This window comes from Pristis pectinata, chromosome 6, assembly GCF_009764475.1.
Source record: "Pristis pectinata isolate sPriPec2 chromosome 6, sPriPec2.1.pri, whole genome shotgun sequence".
NCBI classification, from domain to species: Eukaryota; Metazoa; Chordata; class Chondrichthyes; order Rhinopristiformes; family Pristidae; genus Pristis; species Pristis pectinata.
Genome location: NC_067410.1, coordinates 67,691,147 through 67,709,786, shown reverse-complemented (window position 1 = coordinate 67,709,786; position 18,640 = coordinate 67,691,147).

Sequence of the window (18,640 nt, the reverse complement as noted above, 5' to 3'; positions counted from 1 at the left end):
TAAATTTAGAACGTCACCAAACATTCAATGCAATCATCCCCTCAGTATTAATCACCAAGTTTCTAAACCTGGGCCTCTGTACCTCCCTCTGCAACTGGATCCTCGACTTCCTCATTGGGAGACCACGGTCAGTATGGATCTGTGATAACACCTCCTCCTCACTGACAATCAACACAGGCACACCTCAAGGATGTGTGCTTAGCCCACTGCTCTACTTTCTCTACACTCACGACAGTGTGGCTAAGCACAGCTCTAAAGCCATTTATAAATTCGCAGATGACACCACTGCTGTTAGTAAGATCTCAGATGGGAACAAGGAGGTGTAATGGAGTGAGTCAGATTGGCTGGTTGAGTGGTGTTGCAAAAACAACCTCGCACTCAACGTCAGCAAGACCAAGGAATTGATTGTGGACTTCAGGAAGGGGAAATCGGGAGAATATGCACCAGTCCCCATTGAGGGGTCAGCAGTGGAAAGGGTGAGCAGCTTCAAGTTCCTGGGCATCGACATCTCTGAGGACCTGTCCTGGGCACAACACATTGGTGCAATCATGAAGAAGACATGCCAACGACTCTACTTCATTAGGAGTTTGAGGAGATTTGGTATGTCACCAAAAACTCTTGTAAATTTCTGTAGATATATGGTGGAGAGCATTCTAACTGGTTTGTATCACTGCCTGGTATGGAGCCTCCAATGCACAGGATCGAAAGAGGCTGCAGAGGGTTGTAGACTCAGCCAGCTCCATCATGGGCACAACCCTGCCCACCTTTGAGGACATCTTCAAGAGGCAGTGCCTCAAAGAAGGCTGCATCCATCATTCAGGACCCTCACCATCTGGGACATGCCCTCTTCTCATTACTTCCATCAGGGAGGAGGTACAGGAGCCTGAAGGGCCACACTCAATGATTCAGGAGCAGCTCCTTCCCCTCTGTCATCAGATTTCTGAATGATCCATGAACCCATGAACACTATCTCATTATTCCTTTTTTTGCACTATTTATTTATTTGTGATTCATAGTAATTTTATGTCTTTGCACTGTACTGCTGCTGCAAAACAATAAACTTCACGTCATAAAAGACAGTGATGATAAACCTGATTCTGATTCTGACGTACAAAGAGAATTTAGAATAAATAATTTTGTGCATTAGAGTATAGGTTATCTTCTAAAAATAGTGACACATTACATTCCACATTAATTTTACATAGAAGTAGGTAATTTTAAAAAAATCTAAAGGATAAGCAGGAGATTGTAACTAATTAGGAGCTTTTCTTTTTGATCAAGCATGATTCACCAAAGTACTCTCATCTGTGTTATAGTATCATGTGATTCATAGACACCAAGACCTCAACTGGTCATCCTACTCAAAGATACTGGAAAAAAAGACCTATGTGCATTAAGTTCCTCTGAGATTGGGACAGGAAAGAGGGAACTTCAGCTGATATATAATTACACAAATACCTCTAATAGGAGTTGATAACGATAAAAAAAACAGTTGTACAGTAGGTGGTTCTTGCATTTCAAAATATCCTTTGATGCTGTAAGCTCAAAGATGGACTAAAAATGTAATAAATGATAAGTCTGTATCTTTTTTTGTGGAACATTTTATCTCGTGAGAACAGAAACCACTTCAATTTCTTTTTGATTGAATTCTGATATCACCAAAACTTCCTGATGCTACATTTCCTGTTAATAAGATGAAACAAATTAGATACTTAAGTGAGTTCATATGAACAACCAAAGGCCCCAATCTATATTGTGGTAACTTCTGATTCAAAAAGTCCAAGACACTGAGCTGGTCATTTTACTCTAAATGAGCTCAAGATGCTTGGTTGAGGGGATGGGAAAAAAAAGTTCACATTACTTTAATACTCTGTGCTTTTCCAAGATTGGGGCAGGAAACAGATAACTTTACTGTGCGTGTGAGGATGTTTAACTGCAACTCTATATAAAAGTTAATCATTATAATGTACATTCCTGCTTTCTGAGAGGGTTATTCCCTTGTAGTCTACTAAAGGTAGTATGCAATGAGTGACCAATCCTTCATCTCTCAGACATTATCACAGGTCAATTACATGGAATATTCTTGCTATTGTTGACCATAATGAGGCCCCTATTTGCAAAATTATGAGAAGGTAGATAGAATAACGTAGCCCAATATGCATCCTAGTATAATGGACCTAAAAATTAACAGATAGAAGGTAGAGACATGACTTTGATTGAATTTCACTTTGAAACACAGAGGACAGTTGTGAAGCATTGAAGACAAGGCATTGAAAACTACAGCTGTAACTGAAACTCTGAAGGATGTAACTGTTCTCTTAACATTCCTGAAAATACTTTATTCTGAAGTTGCTGGAAACTGCAACCGAAGTGCTGAACTCATCTTAAACAACTGTAAGTCCATTGCTCTAGGTCAGCTGTGATCTTTCTTTGACAGTTCCCATCTGAGAACCATTTAGCGGATACTCACCTGTTTACATCTATGATCTTGAGTCCTCAGCCACTCACTCTGAAACCAAGGAGATCGCTCCTTCAATATACATGTACTGCATCGAATCAAGAAGAAATCAAATCAAATATTTTTTCACAGATGAATATTCTCCCTAAAATAGTGTTGTTTTGTTTCCCTCTCTAGTTTGAGCATGTGGACTCAGTATTCTGTTGTAATCCATGCTAAGGTGAGCTAACTAAACATCGAATGGAGGCTACATCTTCTTGTTAGAACTCAGTCTTCTTGTCCATAGTTGTTACATGCAGTAAAACAGACCCTTCCTCTGAGATCTACCTTTGTTGGGATTTATCAGGAAGTAGGTTGGTGAAATGATCGCATGGAGAACATCAAAGGCGGAATTGCATTGGACAAGGACTGAGATTGAGAAGTATGAAGGGTTAAGTAGATGAAGACCATGGGGGGGGGGGGGTGGCGCGGTGATGTTAGGCATAAAAATAGGATGGGGATGGTTGAGCACAATGTACAGTAGTGTTGGGCAAATGATGGAGCATGGGATTGAGGATTTTGGTAACCAATTGGGAAGGGGAATAGATGGTGGGCAGATGAAAGTTTAATGAAGACAGTTACCTGAAGGTCAATGGATGTGTTAGATTCTCCTGCCTAGATCCCCACTAGGTTCTTCCATGTGGGCTAAGGGCTTTTAACTAAGACTGACCAACAATTTTGTGAGCCTCTTATAATCATGAAATTTTGTGCAAGTGACATCAATGAATTGCACTCCATTTGACTTTGCAGCACACTCACAACAACCTTGGATGTCATGGCCATGGAATTGCCAGCAACTATCTCAGATTCTGATCTTCCACTCCAACCTGAAATGGTTCTCCAAGCCCAAAGGCTTGGGCAGTTCTGATGTAAATGCTTCACTTTAGGAACAGTTTTGAAATGCAGTGTTGCAGCTAGTGACTCACAGCTCCAATGACTTGGGTTCAATTCCAACTGCTGGTACCATCTGCATGGAGTTTGCATGTTTTCCCTGTGATCCCATGGGTTTCTTTCAGGTGATATGGTTCCTACTCACCCCAAAAGGCAAGTGGGTTGGTCGGTTAATTGGCCACTGTAAGTTGCGCCCAGTGCTTAGGTGAGTGGTGGAATCTAGAGGGTGTTGATGGGAATGTGGTGAGAATAAAATGGGATAAGTGTAGATGGGTGTTTGGTGGTCAGCACAGATTCAGTAGGCTGAGGAGTTTACTTCCATAATGTATGATCCTACGAATCTATGTTTATGACATTCTGATTGGTCTGAGACTGCAAAGTTCAGTTCGCCTATGCACTCAGGTAACCCTATTAAATAGATGCAAGAATTAATTTAACACCCTCTCTAATATCTCACCTACTTGCACCTACTTGCTCGGCTACTTGCTGAAGCTTGAAATATGTCCCTTAGAGGAAATGATCAAATAAGGCCCTGGAGCTAGAATTTAACTGATTTTTAATGCAAATTATATGCTCGGAAAATGAAGGTGACCACAGCATGACGTGTCAACACTTTCACACACAGTCATAACGATTCATTTATTGGTGACCACTAGGAACTGCACACCAACTTTCACCATGTAACGTCACAGAAACTATGATCGCCACAGACAGTCACCAAGTAGTTAAAGATCACATGCACTGCTGAATGCAAGCTCTTCGTGTGGTCACAAAGCAGCACAGGAAGCTGTTTCTATAATCGTGCAGCAGACTAAGGCTGTTGTACCTAATGTGGGTAAAAGAATGAACGCTTCTCAGCAAGAGGCACAAAAAAGGAAGTACATGCTAACTGCTCCATGGTGCACACAAATATTTGGTGCACCATGGAGCAGGTGAGAAAGCACCGTCCCTCATAGGAAGTTACTTTTTGTCTTTCAAGGAAAGATAATGGCCTGAGAATTAGGTTGTGTTGTCATAAGGGACCTGCGGCAGATTGCTCTAGTGCTGCTGCCATCTGAAAGTTTTGTGCCCATTTCATTACAACAATGCAGTGTTGAGATAGTGCCAAATGCACTGTTGAGTAGAGACGACAGTGGGGCCCAACGTCAGATGGCAGCAGCACTAGAGCAATCTGCCGCAGGTCCCTTATGACAACACAACCTAATTCTCAAAAGCCCAAACTTTGATATATGGTGCCAGAAAATTTGCTTGCTATCCCCTCACATTTATAATCAAGGTCAGTGAACACATCAACAAATCTCTTCTAGCAATAACTGCAGCACTATAATCTCACACTGTTCCTTGGTCCATAATATGCACTGAGGAGGAATGTGTCAAGTGACATTATTAAAGCAATCAAGCGATATGAGGGTAGGCAGGAATATGACCTTGAGGTGGATAATCAGCCATGATCTTATTGAATAGCAGAGCAAGCTTGAAGGACTGAATGGCCTACTCCGCTATTTCCTATGTATATCCACCACTTATCTGACAACTATCTCTATCAAGTATCACTTCTTCTTAACATTCATAGGCCCCCACTCCCCATACTCATGCACTTACCACTATTCCAATACTCACACTTTGAAAAAACATTTTTTTTACCAGATGTGTGCAAGCAGGAAAAGATTTACCTTCTCACATTCATTACCCATCCCCAATCGCTCTTGAACTATGGCAACCAGATTGGTGGTGGGTCTTGGGTCAGATATAGAGAACATGGGTGGCAGATTGCCTTCCCTGAAATTAATCTATTGGGACTTTCCAACAACGCAGAAGTCTTGTAGTCATCATTAGTAAAGGTTAGTTTTCATTTTTAATTCCAGAATATTAACTGAATTGAAATTCCACAGCTACTAGGTTGGGATTTGAATTCAGATATATGGATTGTTAATCCAGGCCTCTGGATTTATAGCCTGGTAATTTTAACCACTGTACCACTGCCATACATATCTCATTGTTTACCCTCAACTATTCAATCATGGGAGGGGCACAACACATCAATATTGTCACTTTCTCACCAACACATGTTCTCTGCACAGGAGGAGGAAACACCCAACCCTCCCCAGTTGGAACAGTCTGGAAGTGGGAACTACCACGTTCACAGGCCAACTGGTCTAGGGAAATGGGACAGACATGGGCATCTGAAAGGTATTGCTGCCTCACAATTCCAGCCACCCGGGTTCAATTCTAACCTCTGGTGCTGTCAGTGTGGAGTTATAGTTCTCCTTGTGACTGTGTGTGTTTTCCCCAGATGGTCAAGTATCCTCCTACATCCCAAACATAGTCTGGATGGTAAGTTAACAGGCCACTGTAAATTGCCCCTAGTGCAGGTGGACAGTAGAATCTGGAGGAAGCCGATGGAAATGTGGAGAGAATTGGTTCCATGGAAAGTTAATGGAAGAATGCAACTGCTCTGTGAGCTGCATCGAATCAATGGGTTGAAACAGCCTCCTGCTATGTCAAAAAGATTTATGGAAGTCACCACAGAAATCATTGCCAGAAACAAGAATGGTTTTGGAAATGATGGCATGCACATAACTAATCTTACCTCATATATTCCACTCACCTCTTGTCCTACAATCTCTTGCAATTCACAGGATGCAGATGGTTTAATACTGCCTCTCACCTCTCCCCACATCATGACTGTGCCCTTCTGGTTTCTCCTTTAGTTGCCGCAGAACTCATAGCAGCCCATGGCTAGGATATTCAACTGAAGAAAAATCTGAAGATCCTCTATCATTCTATCTGGTATCCACAGCTAACGGCTTGAATAGAGGCTCTCCATGAACAATTGGGGACAAGTCAGAGGAAGGATCAGCACGTGGCTTTGTGTGGAGTTTGGAAGTCTGTCCTTACCACCTTGCATGTGATGACCTAAACTTGTGGACCCAACCATGTTGAGATGCTAGCCTTCATTGAAGCAATGTCTGCATACCGTTCAGACTGTTTGGCCATAGTTTCATGGCACTCCAGGAATCAATCCCCAACACTCTACTATGATTACCGAGACACCATCCCGGGGGCATATAATACCTCTGCAGATGACAAATCAGCCAGGCACTCTCTGTGCTCTTGATCCCGCCACTGCCACTCCGACACTCAACTTCCACAGCTGGTGAGCGAGTGAAGTCCAATGCCAAGTCGTCCAGGCCCAGAGCTGCTTGAAGCAGTCAGTCTGCAGACCTGCAGTCTTCCACCAAATTAGCTACAACGATAGGGGAAACATCACACTAAAAATGTAGAATAGACAAAGGGACACAGAAGAATGCACCATATATTTGTATGAGGGTGACTAGTCAGCAACTGTTGATTGGATGTATCAACATGAGGATTTGGCTGTTTCATGTTTTCTTGCTTTACCTTCCTGCAGATGATCAACAACAGAAAGCAAGTACCAAAATGTTGCTGTGGATGTTTGTGTTTCTCCATATCCCAATCAAAGAATGTGCCTTTAATGGAAGATCAGAATGTAATGATCTCCCTTTATTCCCTGAGGAGGCTTCCTTCTTGCCCTGTAGTGCTGGTGATAAAGGAACTTACACAATGCTGTTGGGAGGACTGCTCTAGAATCGTGACGACCTGGCATTAGACTTCCAAAATACAACAAGTGTGATTCAGATTCCAGCTTGCAAGTGGTATTGTACTCCAGGTCTAGTTGTTTTCTCTGTTTTGAAGATAACTGGCTTGATTTTATTTTCTGAAAGCAGAGAAGCCTTAGCAAGTTCATACCACCTATATTATACATGGTAAACACAGCAACCATAGTGTATTGGTGGTGGACATTAGTGAATATTTATGGTGGTTGATGAGCATGGTAGTAAAGTAAGCTGCTTCATCCTGATTGATGTCAAGATTCTCCAACGTGTTTGCGATTGCATTCATCCAGGCAAGTAGAGAATGTTCTTAAATTGGTTGGACCTGTGCTCACTGAGGGCAACATTTTTCAGCAGCCCTGATTATTATCTTTTAAATGGTAGAAAAACTTTGTTGAAGGATGCTCAGCCTCCACTTGGCAGGAACCTGCTTAGGATTCTTTGTTAGCATGAAATAAAACCAATATGTTTATTATCATCTTGGAACATAGGTAGCAATAGCTTGAGTACGGCGCCACTTTTGTAGCCACAGTAATTAAGTGTCTGGTCTATGTCAGTTTCTGGTTAATGGTGATCCCCAGAATATGGTGTGGTACTGAGCAACAGTAATTCCATTGATGAGCTGTAGAAAATGTTTCACCACTCTTTTGGGAGATGGTCAAAATCTGGCATTTGTTTAACTCATATGTAGCCTTGTACTTATCCTCTCAGGATGGAATGTAGGCAAAACTTTGCTGTCTGTGAACCAGGACTGCCTCTCTGCTGGAGTCCTTATTCAATGGAGTAGGGGCCTCAGATGAATCACAGGGCAATTGGGCGTGACTTGAAACATGCTTAGAGAGGACCTCTTGTAACTTTTTGTCTTGTTCTTCTCCTTCATATACTATGGGGTAGTAAGCAAGGGTGGTGGCCGCATGATAGCCAGACTGTGGAGGGAACAGAAGGTGATGTCAAAGCTCTGGACCTCTCTACAGTGGATTGCGAACCCACTCATCTCAGTCGAGCCTACTAAATCATTGCTTAAAGTAATTTTTTAAAAATAAGATTCAGTTAGAAACTGCCCATTTGATAACATTTTACCAGCTTTTAATTTTTTGAGGTGTTCAACAGTAATGCTGGGTAAATGAATTTATCAATAATATTTCTTTTCCAATCAAAGCTATTGCACATAACATGATTGCATTTAACATTATTGCACTCCAATGACACACACCAGGGAGGTCAAATTAGACTTAGCAATATTTAGAACAGGCACATTTAATGTTTTTGAAGTTACTTCATGTAGTACTTTGATAAATTGATTCATCAATTTCCTTCATTTGAGTAAATTAGTGTGCCATAGCAGTACAGACAGGAATGAAATATGCCTGCTATATGCAGAAAAACTGCATAATGTCAGCACTTATTCCTTGAAGCTAAAAAAGATGAAGGGGTATCTAACTGAAGTGCTTATGGTAATCAAAGGAGAAGGTGGAGAGGGACCATTTCCTTTGATATGGTGTCTGGATGGACAGCACATCAAAAAAGTGCAACAGGACATTTGTGAGTGATATCAGAAAGTCACACACTGGACATTTGGAATGACCTTTGCACAAAAAGCTCGTGAGCCCAGGTCAATTAACAAAATCCAAACTGATATTTATAGATTCTCGCTAGGCAAAAGTATTAAGATTACAAAATGAATGCAGGAAGATAGAGTTAAGATTTCTTTATTAGTCACATGTACATTGAAACACACAATAAAATGCATCTTTGTGTAGAGTGTTCTGGGTGCAGCCTGCAAGTGTCACCACGCTTCTGGCACCAACATAGCATGCCCACAACTCCTAACCTGTACATCTTTGGAATGTGGGAGGAAACCAGAGCACCAGGAGGAAACCCATGCGGACACGGGGAGAACGTACAAACGCCTTACAGACAACGGCTGGAATTGAACCCAGATCGCTGGCACTGTAAGAGCATTACACTAACTGCTACGCTATCGTGCCACCCATAAGATGCATATCAGCCCTAGTTTAATTGAATAGGTTTGAGTATCTGATTACTGCCGTCCCAATGTGTATGTTTCCAAATGGCTGGGAGCAATTACACTGCTAACTCTTTGTCCATGCAAAAAACCATGTAGGTTTTGGTGTAATTTCCAACAAATTGATAGAAGAGTTGTTCCCTTACCATTTAAATGGCTGAATCCCCCATATGTACACATATCAGTGGAAAAATAGATGCAGGTAAAAAGCAGCAGAGTATTAAAAGGTTATAGATGATTTTCTGTAGTTAGCATTGGTCTGACTGTTCCAAGATTTCTGTGGTTATTTATAGTAAAAGTCAAATCTAATTTAAGGCTTTGGTATGAGCCAGGCAAGAAATGGAACAAATTTTAATGAAGTTAAGTCTCACAATCCCACCCAACCCCATCTCCCACCACCAACTCATCTCTGTAAATGTCAAGGACAGAAGTTTTATACTTGTGTTAACGTACTTGTGTAGTGTGCATCGTCCTCTCCTCCTCATAGGTGGGAGTATTTGGGGTTGCTGTCAAAAGACTTTTGGTGAGTTGCATTTTGCAAATGATACACAACTCAGCCATTGTCCGGTATGGATGGAGGGAAACAATGTTTATATTGGTGAAGGTGGTGTTATCAAGGAAGTTGCTTTTCCCTGCATGATTTCAGTCTCCTTGGGTAACGTGAATATCACATTCTTCCTGGCAAATGCCCCATCTACATTCTTCAAACTCGCACTGCTCTGCACTTACTGGTATGCAACCCAATCTACCAAGCAGCATGAGTTGCATTTAGAGTAATTGCTTGCAATTTGCAAGCAAAATTGGAAACATTTCTTGCCTGGCCCATATCAAAGCCCTTAACATAAATTAGTCTTTTGTTATAAATCAGTACAGAAAATGTGGCTTTTTGTACCTTCAGAAAGCTTGGAACAGCCAGAAAAATGCCAAATACAGACAAATCATCCATAATTTCTTGTCACAGAGAGAGTCTGTGCCATGGATTTACATGAAAAAGAATTGCAAATCATGAGAAAACAGTAAAAAGAAGCTCACGGTAAGTTCATTCCCATTTGCTAATGTGAATCTTCAGTGCAGTCCAATGTTGACACAATGTCTGCATTCAACAGCAAGATATCAAAACTTCAACTCTAAGGATAAGCTGGGTTTGCTTTCCCTCCAGTGGAGGAAACTGAGGGGTGACCTGACAGAGAAATACAAAATTATGAGAAGGATTAATAGGGTTGAAATTAAAAATCTTTTTCCCATGATGGGGGTGTCTAAAACAAGAGGGCATAGTTTTAAGGTGAGAGGTTTAGAGGAGATCTGAGGGGGAGTTCTTTCACACAGAGGGTGATTGGAAGTCTGGAATGCCCTGCCTGAGGAGGTGGTGAAGCCAAATGTCTCACAACATTTAAGAAGCTTCCAGACAAGGCATAGAAGGCTATGGACCCAATGTGGATAAACAGGATTAATGTAGAAAGATAAAACAAGTGGCATGGACATAGTGGGCCAAAGGGTCTGTTTCTATGCTGCATTTTTCTTTTCTTACACATAAAATCAGAACAGAAACCATACAATAGTTGCTGAATAACTCTTTTGCACTTTATTACTACCGCTCTTCCACATATCTTTACCTCTCTGACTAGTCCGACACAGTGCTTGCCCATTTGGTGGATGGTTATTCCCACATAGTGGAGCAGGTTGCATATATCCAACTCTGGCACAAAATTGACCAGCTTTGAAGAACATAACTGTCTTGCCTTGAGCAACAACAGTCCAGGTTCATTGACCAATGGGGGGGTCACTGAGGGACCGTCAGATTCACAGTGATGGGAGTCCAACTACGATGAGCCACTGAGCCTCTGAACATAGAACATAGAACATTACAGCACAGTACAGGCCCTTCAGCTTGTGATGTTGTGCCGACATTTTATCCAGCTCTAATACTGTATCTATCTAACCCTTCCCTCCCACACAGCTCGCCATAGCCCTCGCTGTCTGTAAGGAGTTTGTACATTCTCCCTGTGTCTGTATGGGTTTCTTCCGGGTGCTCTGGTTTCCTCCCACATTCCAAAAGACATATGGGTTAGGGCGTTTTGGACATGCTATGTTGGCGCCAGAAGTGGGGCGACACATGTGGGCTGCCCGCAGAACACTACGCAAAAAGATGCATTTCTCTGTGTGTTTCGGTGTACATGTGACTATTAAAGGTATCTTATCGTGTCTTACCTTATTTCTCTATCATACATGTGGCTATCTAAGAGTCTCTTAAATGTCCCTAATGTATCTGCCACCACAACCTCTGCCGGCAGTGCGTTCCACAGACCCACCACTCTGTGTAAAAAATTTATCTCTGACATCCCCCTTATATCTTCCTCCAATCACCTTAAAATTATGCCCCCTGTGTTAGCCATTGTCGCATTGGGAAAAAGTCTCTGACTGTCCACTCGATCTATGCCTCTTATCATCTTATACACCTCTATCAAGTCACCTCTCATCCTCCTTCTCTCCAAAGAGAAAAGAGCGAGCTCTCTCAACCTATCCTCATAAGACATGCTTTCCAATGCAGGCAACATCCTGGTAAATCTCCTCTGCATCCTCTCTAAAGCTTCCACATCCTTCCTACAATGAGGTGACCAGAACAGAACACAATACTCCAAGTGTGGTCTAACCAGACTTCTATAGAGCTGCAACATCACCTCATAGTTCTTGAACTCAATACCCCGACTAATGAAGGCCAACACACTATATGCCTTCTTAAGAATCCTATCGACCTGCGCAGCAACCTTGAAGAGTCTATGGACGTGGACCCCAACATCCCTCTGTTCCTCCACACTGCTAAGAGTCCTGCCATTAACTTTGTATTCTGCCTTCAAATTCAATCTCCTGAAGTGTATCACTTCACACTTTTCCAGCTTGAACTCCATCTGTCACTTCTCAGCCCAGCTCTGCATTCTATCAATATCCTGTTGTAATCTACAGCAACCCTCTGCACTATCCACTACACCACCAACCTTTGTATCATCAGCAAACTTACTAACCCATCCTTCCACTTCCTCATCCAAGTAATTTATAAAAATCACAAAGAGCAGGGGTCCCAGAACAGATCCCTGCGGAACACCACTGGTCACCGACCTCCAGGCAGAATACGCTCCATCTAACACCACCCTCTGTCTTCTATGAGTGAGTCAATTCTAAATCCACACAGCCAAGTTTCCCTGGATCCCATGCCTCCTGACTTTCTGAATGAGCCTTCCATGAGGTACCTTATCAAATGCCTTATTAAAACCCATGTACACCACATCCACTGCTCTACCTTCAACAATGTGCATCCTCAAAGAATTCAATCAGTCTCGAGAGGCACGACCTGCCTCTCACAAAGCCATGCTGACTGTCCCTAATCAGCCTATGCTTCTCCAAATGCCCATAAATCCTGTCTTTATGAATCTTCTCCAGTAATTTTCCCACCACTGAAGTAAGACTCATTGGTCTGTAATTCCCAGGGTTATCCCTTCTCCTTTTCTTAAACAAAGGAACAACATTTGCCACCCTCCAATCATCTGGCACTACTCCTGTGGCCAGTGAGGACACAAAGATCATCGCCAAAGGCACAGCAATCTCTTCCCTGGCTTCCTGTAATAACCTTGGATATATCCCATCTGGCCCCAGTGACTTATCTATCCTAATGTTTTTCAAAAGTTCCAGCACATCCTCTTTCTTCATGTTGACATGCCCTAGCATATCAGCCTGTTGTATGCCATCCTCACAACCGTCATGGTCTCTCTCATTGGTGAATAGTGAAGCAAAGTATTCATTAAGGACCTCCCCTACCTCTTCCAACTCCAGGCACATGTTTCCTCTTTTATCCCTGATCAGTCCTACCCTCAGTCTAGTCATCCTCCTATTCTTCACATACGTGTAGAAAGCCTCGGGATTTTCCTTCATCCTACTCGCCAAGGACTTCTCATGCCCCCTTCTAGCACTCCTAAATCCATTCTTAAGCTCCCTCCTGGCTACCTTGTAATTCTCCAGAGCCTTGTCTGATCCTTGCTTTCTAAACCTCAGGTGAGCTTCTTTCTTCCTCTTGACAAGATATTCTACATCTCTTGTCAACCACGGTTCCTTCACTCTACCATCCTTACCCTGCCTTAATGGCACAAACCTATCCAGAACCCCATGCAAGTACTCCTGAAACAACCTCCACATTTTTGCTGTGCACTTCCCCAAGAACATCTGTTCCCAATTTACGCTCCCAAGTTCCTGCCTAATAGTATCATAATTCTCCCTCCCCCAGTTAAATATTTTCCCATATCCTCTGCTCCTATCCCTCTCCAAGGCTATGGTAAAGGTCAAGGAATTATGGTCTTTATCTTCAAAATGCTCTCCCACTGAGAGATCTGAAACCTGATCAGGCTCATTGCCTAGTACCAGGTCCAGTATGGCCTCTCCTCTTGTCAGCCTGTCCACATACTGTGTCAGGAATCCTTCCTGGACACACCTAACAAACTCCGCCCCATCTATCCCCTTTACACTAAGGAGGTGCCAATCAATATTAGGGAAGTTGAAATCACCCAAGACAACAACACTGCTATTTTTGCACCTCTCCAAAATTTGCCTCCCGATCTGCTCCTCAGTGTCTCTGCTACTACTGGGGGATCTGTAGAATACTCCCAATAGAGTGATTGATCCCTTTCTGTTTCTGACTTCCACCCACACTGACTCAGTAGACGATCCCTCATGGACGTCCTCCCTTTCTCCAGCTGTGACACTGTCCCTGATCAGCAAAGACACTCCCCCACCTCTTTTACCTCTGTCCCTGTCCCTTTTGAAACATCTAAACCCTGGAATATCCAGCAGCCATTCTAGCCCTTGGGACAGCCAAGTCTCTGTAATGGCCACCACGTCATAGTTCCATGTACTTACTCATGCTCTAACTTCATCACCCTTGTTCATGACACTTTTCACATTAAAGTAGACACATTTCAGCCCATCCAACTGACTGAAATTTTGCCCTAACAAATGCCTATCCTTCCTCACAGTCTTTCTGCACTCTGCATCTCCTTGTACACTAAACCTCTCACCTATCACTCTGGTTCCCATTCCTCTGCCAAACTAGTTTAAACCCTCCCCAACAATTCTAGCAAACCTGCCTGCATGAATATTGGTCCCCCTCCAGTTCAGGTGTAACCTGTCCCTTTTGTACATGTCGTACCTTCCCCAGAAGAGATCCCAGTGATCAACAATCTGAAACCCTGCCTCCTGCACCAATTCCTTAGCCACGCATTCATCTGCCAAATCATCCTATTCTTACCCTCACTGGCATGTGGCACAGGCAGCAATCCAGTGATTACTACCCTTGAGGTCCTGCTTTTCAGCTTCCTACCAAACTCCCTATATTCCCTCTTCAGGACCTCATCTCTTTTCCTACCTATGGCATTGGTACCAATATGTACCATGACCTCTGGCTGTTCATCCTCCCCCTTCGGAATGTTATGGACCCAATCTGAGACTTCTCTGACCCTGGGATCCGGTAGGCAACATACCATCCAGGAGTCTCTTTCACATCCACAGAATCTCCTGTCTGCCCCCTTTACTATGGAATCCTCTATCACTACCACCCTCCTCTTCTCCTCCCTTCCCTTCTGCACCATACGACCAGGCTCAGTGCCAGGGACCAGCGGTATACCTGTTATTGAGGGGAACGACCACAGGGGTACTCTGCACTACCTGCCTATTCTCTGTCCTTCTCCTGACAGTCCCTCAGCTACCTGCCTCCTGCAGCTTTGGAGTGACTGCCTCCCTGTAGCTCTTATCTATGAACTCCTTGTCATCCCGTGGGAGCTGCAGGTCATCCAGCTGCAGCTCCAGTTCCTTAGCACATCTGTAAGGAGCTGCAGCTGGATGCACCTTGCGCAGATGCATTTATCAGGGAGACTGGATGTCTCCCAGAACTCCCACATCTCACAAGCTGAACACACCACTGACCCTGGAGCTATTCTCACTACTCTAGCCTAGCACTAAAGGAAACACCAAAGCAAGAAAGAAAAGAATTTACCAGAGACTTACCTTCAACTCTTCTCACCAAAGCCTCTTGAGCCAAAGACTCAATACCCCATTCTAATACTGGTCCACTCCAACAATGGCCACTCCCAAAATGGCAGCTCCGCTTATACCTGCCTTTCCTTTATTTGCTCGTCAGATGAGGCAAAGCACCAGACCATGATGGCTGTGAAGTGTGCAAGTTGAGCTTGTGTTACAATCTTAGCTTCCATATCAGCCAACTTATATTGGGCATCTTGTGCCTTTGTAGAATAATCATTATGACTTCAACCACCTGATAATGCAGGTCCACCAATTCAGATATCAGTCAGTTACCTATATTAAGAGGTATCGTCAAGAGGCAAGATTTCATTCTTCATGGGTCACATTGAGCTGATGCACAGGATTCCTGAAATGATTTACCATTATTTTGCCCAGATGTGAAAAACACTGCGACAGGGGCTGGATAATGACTCAAACAATTTTGTAAGGTGCCCAAGAGCTGCATGTGTGAGCAGCACCAGAACAGGCTGTCAGGGATTTCTGATGTATGATTATTTTTGCACAGAGAAAGAGAGCTTCCAAGAACATCCCCATTCTCAACAATGATGGAGACCAGGATTTGAGTGCATGTCCAGTCATAGGTAATTCATCACAGCTTCCTCCTGTGCTCCCCACCATCACAAAGGTCAGTCTCCAGCCAATTCAATTTCCTCCACAGGATATCAAGAACTAGCTGAGAGCACTGGACACAGCAAAGGCATGATTAGTAAGTTTGCAGTTGACACTAAAGTTGGTGGTACAACAAGATATTGATTAACTGGGGAAGTGGGAAAAGGAATGGCATTTGGAATTTAACTATGACAACTGCAAAGTGATGAATTTTGGAAAGTAAAACAAGGGCAGGACATACACATTGAATGGCAGGGGCCTGGGGAGTGTTGTTATACAGAGAGACCTAGGGGTACAAGTACATGGTTCCCTGAAAATGGCAACACAGGTAGACAGGGTGATGAAGAAGGCAGATGGCATACTTGCCTTCATTGGCTGAAGCATTGAGCATAAGAGTTGGGATATCACGTTACAGTTGGACAAATCATTGGTTAGGCCGCACTTGGAGTATTGTGTGACGTTATGGTTGCCACACTGCAGGAAATATATGATTAAGCTAGAGAGGGTGAAAAAAAAGATTCACAAAGATGTTGCCTGGTTTAGAGAGCTTGAGTTATCAAGAGAGATAGGCTGGTTCTGTTTTCCTTGGAGCAAAGGAGGCTGAGAGGTGACATGATAGAGGCATATAAAATTATGAGAGGCAGAGATAGGGAAGATGGCCAGCGTTTGTTTCCCATAGTAGGAGTCTCTAAAACTAGAGGGCATAGCTTTAAGTAAGAGGGAGGAGGTTTAAAAGGAACCTGAGGGGTAAAGTTTTCACACAGAGAGTCATCAGATTCTGCAATTAGCTGCCAGAGGAGGTGGGGGAAACAGGAAGAGCAACAACATTTAGGAAGTGACTCTTTAAGCCACTTCTGTGCCCAATGGCTCACGGGAACCGAGGGGGAGACATCTATGATATCCCGTTCAGGAATGAAGGGAGTTTAGAGAGGTGCAACCTGAAGCATCCTGCTGAGGGTGAAGAGACCAGCCCTGCAACACCGGCCCAACTCCACGCAGGAGGCACAGGTACTTGAATGAGCAGAGCATAGAGGGATATGGAACTAATGCAGGAAGGTGGGATTAGTATAGATGGGCATGATGATTGGACACATTGGGTCAAAGGGCCTGTTTCTATGTTCTACATCTCTATGGCATAACATCGAAGACATGCATTCTAAAATTGTGTCCCTGGCCAAGCAGTTCTAACACAGTTAAAACACTGGCATCAACCTAACAATGTGGCAAATTGCCAAAGTGTGACCTGTTTGTAGCACAAATCTAATCTGGCTAATTACCATTCAATCAGTTTACCCTCAATCATCAACAGTGCTATCAAATGACACTTGCTCGTCATTAACCTACTCACTGAGGGCTAGGTAGGTGAATCATGGAATCGGGGGGATAGCATGAGAATGTGGAGGATCAATGTAGGTGTCCAGCTATCACCCTACTAAATGGCACAGCAGCATCAATGGGCTCTACTGCTCTTGTGATGGTAAAAGGATGTTGCTCAAACATTAGGACAATGTAGAGATAAACTGTATGATACAAAATTCCTCAGTCGTGATATTCCACAAGGAGCCACTAGCGTAAAGTTATGCAATACCACCATATGAGGGCGAGGAATGACAGAGTGAATACAGCCACTTCGAGTGTAATTGACATCAAAGATGCACAAAGAAGTACCAGCATCATTCCAAACATCTTACACGTTATGTGTTCACAACAGAAATAAACTCAAACTTGGGAACATTATGCAAATCTTGTGCAATGAAATTGAGCCATATTTTACCTCAAAGTAAAAAACTAAAATATCAAATCTATGAAAAAAAATCACCTACTAAATGAAAAGAATTGCACCAAACTCTCCAAATTTTCCTGTGTAATCTACAAGCACCTCTCAATGAAATTAAATGAAACTACAATGTGCAAACCCAACCAGTATAAACTGTTGCAATAAAATGGAAGTGCCAGCTTTATTTCCTGGAACTGGATCTAACACGTCATAAATACACAGCTCACAACAATCTCATAGTACTGAAACTAACAAAAGCACAATCAATTGTAATAGCTTAATTACTGATGGAAACTTTGGTAAAAATATCTAATACACTCAGATCATGTAGCTGCAGGATGAGTACAGTTTAATAGTAGTTTCCCTGCAAGATGATTAACACAGGAAAAAAAACCCAGAATACAATTACTTTGGTTTTCATTTTACAAAAACTTCCAGCCAAAACTCCCACGGTGTGAGAATATGTAATGTGATGCTTAAAACATTCAGAACAGGAGGGCCCCAGCATCGAATGACCAGACAATACTGACTTATCTGATTAAAGCCAAGCTGGGTTATTAATATCTTCCATACCTCTTGGTCAGAGAGGGAGCTGAAAAAAGTTCTCAGTTCTATACTCTAGTTTCTCATCACCACCTACTTGACATCTTATGGAAAATTAAAGGAGGATCCTTTGAATGTGCCCTGAGAAATCATTACTCTTTGTACTCAGCCTCCAACCTTCAGTCCTAAACTAATCAGTTAAATACTGGCACTTGTGAACAAAAATAATGAAACAAAAAAAAATGTTTGCTTTAAAAAGATCAGCGAGTCCTTTGTAAACATTTGTGTGAATGCTTTCTTGGTGATAAAGAAAATAACCTGCCACCACTACTAAGCAGCTGTGGTGATGCAGCTTTTGTAAATAATAAATACAGTATGTGGCTAAGTACCCATTTCAGTGGCATGCCTGAAAACCAATGTGTATCCTTTGCACACAATGCTAAAGAATTCATGGAGGCTGTACCAGTTCAACAATACCTTATGATCTTTAGAGTAATATTATTTCAATATTATTTCAGATTTTCAGCATCTGTAGTTTCCTGCTTCTCACTTCCTTGCCCCTTGCAATGGGACTTGAATGG